The 5,000-nt window shown below is 43.8% G+C and overlaps 1 protein-coding gene across 1 annotated transcript in view; it reads right to left on the reverse strand.

Moving 5' to 3' along the window:
• LOC135091593 (beta-1,3-glucan-binding protein-like) overlaps nucleotides 1–73 on the reverse strand; it is a 16,644-nt gene extending 16,571 nt beyond the window's left edge. The window contains exon 1 of the mRNA XM_063989349.1: nucleotides 1–73. This exon is cut by the window's left edge and continues 46 nt beyond it. The gene's annotated coding sequence lies outside the window, so the exon portion shown is untranslated.
• Between the last annotated feature and the right edge of the window lie 4,927 nt (nucleotides 74–5,000).

Below are 5,000 nucleotides of genomic sequence, written 5' to 3' on the forward strand. Positions count from 1 at the left end.
ATATTGTGGCTACCAAGATCCATATATGGATTACAGCGGTATGAGTTTTGGTGACTGGCGAGGGGAGGAGGCAGGGCAGAGGTAAAGAGGAGAACCGGCCTGATGGGGAAAGGGCAGAACGTGACGTGGCGTGTAGGAGGAACAGTTGTGCTCGAGGTGCGCTTCCCACGTGTTATCTGAAAATACTTGACAGATGACAAGCTAAAGAACACGAACACCCGCTGCGAGCCCAGTCATCGTTGGTTTGGTTTTGTAGCCCTCCTCCTCCTTCTCCTCGTCCTCCTCCTCCTCCTCCTCCTTCGGCATTCATAGACGTGTGTGTGTGTGTGTGTGTGTGTGTGTGTGCTCTTACACTATTTTTTTTCTCTTTGCCTTATTATATTCTACAGGATTAATTCAAGCTTGTTGTGTTCCTTTTTTTTTATGTTTTAGATTTTCTTTTAAAACTGAGAATGTTCTGGATACACGACCTTTTCTGGCAATGTATTCCAGTCCTGGAAGGTCCACAGAAACATGGCCATACGGAGGGTTAATTCTTCGCTTTTGAATTGCTTGTATTTCGAATCACGCATAGATGGAAGCACCACAGTTTTTCTGGTGCCTAGAATCTACAAAGGTCTTGCTTGATCCGCGCCTGCATCGCCGGGTATAGGAAGCTAAATTGTCTCATCTTTCAAAAAAGAAAATTCTTATATCTATTTTGGTTGTACCATATTGATGATGACTGTCTAAGTGCCATGTACTTCCTCTTCGGTATAAGTTTTATTCATGATATAACTATACTTACACCATTTCCTCACTGGTGTAATGAAAGGCTACTGTAATTGTTCGTCATCAGATTTTACATGCATTATTTTCTTCTCATTGATGTGATCTTCTGGTGATTGTCTGCAATGTCATTGCTCTCTGTATCTTGACATCACAGGTAAACGTTAATGTAGTTCTGTTTTGAAGGCGTCAGGTATGTGATATCAGAAACATGATTGGTGTAACTCTCCATCTGACCCTCTTCCCTTTTGTAGAGATCTCCATTCTTGGAGACTTCAATGTTCACCACCAGCTTTGGCTTTCCTCTCCCTTCACTGACCATCCTGGTGAACTAGCCTAAAACTTTGCTATCCTCCATGACCTAGAGCAATTGGTGCAACACCCTACTCGTATTCCTGACCGTCTTGGAGATACGCCCAACATTCTTGACCTTTTCCTGACCTCTAATCCTTCTGTTTATGCTGTCACCCTTTCTTCTCCGTTGGGCTCCTCCGATCACAATCTCATATCTTTATCTTGTCCCATCACTCCAATCCCTCCTCAGGATCCCCCTAAGCGAAGGTGCCTCTGGCGTTTTGCCTCTGCTAGTTGGGGGGACCTGAGGAGGTATTTTGCTGATTTTCCTTGGAATGACTACTGCTTCCGTGTCAGAGACCCGTCTTTGTGTGCTGAGCGCATAACAGAGGTGATAGTGTCTGGCATGAAGGCGTACATTCCTCACTCCTTTTCGCGTCCTAAACCTTCTAAACCTTGGTTTAACACAGCTTGTTCTCGTGCTATACATGATAGAGAGGTGGCCCACCAAAGGTACTTAAGCCTTCCATCACCAGAATCTCATGCACTTTATATTTCTACCCGGAACCATGTCAAGTCTGTTCTCCGACTAGCCAAAAACTCCTTCATTAACAGAAAATGTCAAAACCTTTCAAGATCTAACTCCCCTCGTGATTTCTGGCATCTAGCCAAAAATATCTCCAATAACTTTGCTTCTTCTTCTTTCCCTCCTCTATTTCAACCAGATGGCACCACTGCTATCACATCTATTTCTAAAGCTAAACTCTTCGCTCAAACCTTTGCTAAAAACGCTACCTTGGACGATTCTGGACTTGTTCCTCCCTCTCCTCCACCCTCTGACTACTTCGTGCCACCTATTAAAATTCTTCGCAATGATGTTTTCCATGCCCTCGCTGGCCTATACCCTCGGAAGGCTTTTGGACCTGATGGGGTACCTCCTATTGTTCTCCGAAACTGTGCCTCCGTGCTTGCACCTTGCTCAGTCAAACTCTTTCAGTTCTGTCTGTCAACATCTACCTTTCCTTCTTGCTGGAAGTTTGCTTACATTCAACCTGTTCCTAAAAAGGGTGACCGTTCTAATCCCTCAAACTACCGTCCTATTGCTTTAATTTCCTGCCTATCTAAAGTTTTTGAATCTATCCTCAACAGGAAGATTCTTAAACATCTATCACTTCATAACCTTCTATCTGATCGCCAGTATGGGTTCCGTCAAGGCCGCTCTACTGGTGATCTTCTTTCTGGCTTTCCTTACTGAGTCTTGGTCATCCTCTTTTAGAGATTTTGGTGAAACTTTTGCTGTTGCCTTGGACATATCAAAAGCTTTTGAGAGTCTGGCACAAAGCTTTGATTTCCAAACTACCCTCCTACGGTTCCTATCCTTCTCTCTGTAACTTCATCTCAAGTTTCCTTTCTGACCGTTCTATTGCTGCTGTGGTAGACGGTCACTGTTCTTCTCCTAAATCTATTAACAGTGGTGTTCCTCAGGGTTCTGTCCTGTCACCCACTCTCTTCTTATTATTCATTAATGATCTTCTAAACCAAACTTCTTGTCCTATCCACTCCTACCCTGATGATACTACCCTGCACTTTTCCACGTCTTTTCATAGACGTCCAACCCTTCAGGAGGTAAACATATCACGCAGGGAAGCCACTGAACGCTTGACTTCTGATTTTTCAAAAATTTCTGATTGGGGCAGAGCAAACTTGGTATTGTTCAATGCCTCAAAAACTCAATTCCTCCATCTATCAACTCGACACAACCTTCCAGACAACTATCCCCTCTTCTTCAATGACACTCAACTGTCCTCCTCTTCTACACTGAACATCCTCGGTCTGTCCTTTACTTACAATCTGAACTGGAAACTTCACATCTCATCTCTAGCTAAAACAGCTTCTATGAAGTTAGGTGTTCTGAGACGTCTCCGCCAGTTTTTCTCACCCCTCCAGCTGCTAACTCTGTACAAGGGCCCTATCCGTCCATGTATGGAGTATGCTTCACATGTCTGGGGGGGTTCCATTCATACTGCTCTTCTAGACAGGGTGAAATCAAAAGCTTTTCGTCTCATCAACTCCTCTCCTCTAACTGACTGTCTTCAGCCTCTCTCTCACCGCCGCAATGTTGCATATCTAGCTGTCTTCTACCGCTATTTTCATGCTAACTGCTCTTCTGATCTTGCTAACTGCATGCCTCCCCTCCTTCCGCGGCCTCGCTGCACAAGACTTTCTTCTTTCTCTCACCCCTATTCTGTCCACCTCTCTAACGCAAGAGTTAACCAGTATTCTCAATCATTCATCCCTTTCTCTGGTAAACTCTGGAACTCCCTGCCTGCTTCTGTATTTCCAACTTCCTATGACTTGAATTCCTTCAAGAGGGAGGTTTCAAGACACTTATTCATCAATTTTTGACCACTGCTTTGACCCTTTTGTGGGACTGCCATTTGTGGGCATTTTTTTTTATTGGATTTTTGTTGCCCTTGGCCAGTGTCCTTCCTACATGAAAAAAAAAAAAAAAAAAATCGCTCGCGCGTGTATGTGTAGTAACCACTCACGGTCTTGTGGGTCACCTGCTGGACTCGTGGCCGCCTTAGCCCTCAACACACCCCCATGAGAACATAGGGGGTTATATGGTCCAATCTGTGGTTAAGACAGAGGTCATTCGTGTTTCACAAGCCGCCTTCTCCGGTTCAAGGAAGGCAGTAACTACTCACCCATCACAACCAAAATATGATGCAGTCAACCTCGTATACTTAAAGGCTTTGCTCTCTAATTAAAGCCAACAAAGATGATTAATCGGGATATCATGGGTGTTTCCCTGTTGGTCATGAAAACATGCCTTCCTAGAGAGGACAAGATTATCGAAATTAAACGCCGAAACGTTTAAGAATCAGAGATGGTATCAAAATGTGTGTGTGTGTGTGTGTGTGTGTGTGTGTGTGTGTGTGTGTGTGTGTGTGTGTGTGTGTGTGTGTGTGTGTGTGTGTGTGTGTGTGTGTGTGTGTGTGTGTGTGTGTGTGTGTGTGTGTGTTGGATAGATTGGATCGGACGGCAGGGTTTTAGGGATCTTGGTAACTTGCAGCTAAGGTTTATGTGCCTTATATGATACACTGCAGATTCGCACGTGTGTTTGGTTCTCTTCTGTGTTGGCAGTTGTGTGGTGAATTTCATCCTCACCTCCTTAAGCGATGCGTGATAGTCATGTTCTGTTTGCCTTAGTGATGATTTAATCTCGTGTTTCAAAATGTGCAAGGCCTTAGTGACTTGTAAATACTGCCGAGCTCAGCGATAACTCTACCCTTCCCTCACCGATAACTCTATCTTTCCAATAAAAATAATAATGATGATAAAAGCAACTGTTAATTTAATGCTACTTTACCTACTCTATAAGTCCTGAGTGTCATGCCTTCATTGCAACACGGGATGAGGAATGATATTATGGCATCTCTTCGACCTTTAGCAGTCAGAGACAGAGGGCAAATGCGACAGGACGTTCTTGAGATAAGTCCCCAGTTCTGCTCCACTGTCATTCTCTCCACCACTCTCTCTCTCTCTCTCTCTCTCTCTCTCTCTCTCTCTCTCTCTCTCTCTCTCTCTCTCTCTCTCTCTCTCTCTCTCTCTCTCTCTCTCTCTATATATATATATATATATATATACATATTGGTGGATGTTAAGCGTTCTAAACATATCGTTAGTGGACTTTGACATGGCTTTGCTTTAGCGTTGGTCTCATTATTCGTCCGTGACTTGAACTCCTTTTCTTATACTGATTCTACCTCTCCTCTTTTCACTATCGTGTAACTCATAAATCCAACAGACAGAATCAGGTGCCTCAGAATCTCGATTATTACTTGATAATTATTAAGTTTCTTTCAGTAGAAGGGAAACAAGTCCAGAATATTGACTCAGTGTCTCCCTTCTCAATTCGTTTTCCTTCAGCACTC

Source organism: Scylla paramamosain, chromosome 3 (assembly GCF_035594125.1).
Source record: "Scylla paramamosain isolate STU-SP2022 chromosome 3, ASM3559412v1, whole genome shotgun sequence".
In the NCBI taxonomy this organism is placed as follows: domain Eukaryota; kingdom Metazoa; phylum Arthropoda; class Malacostraca; order Decapoda; family Portunidae; genus Scylla; species Scylla paramamosain.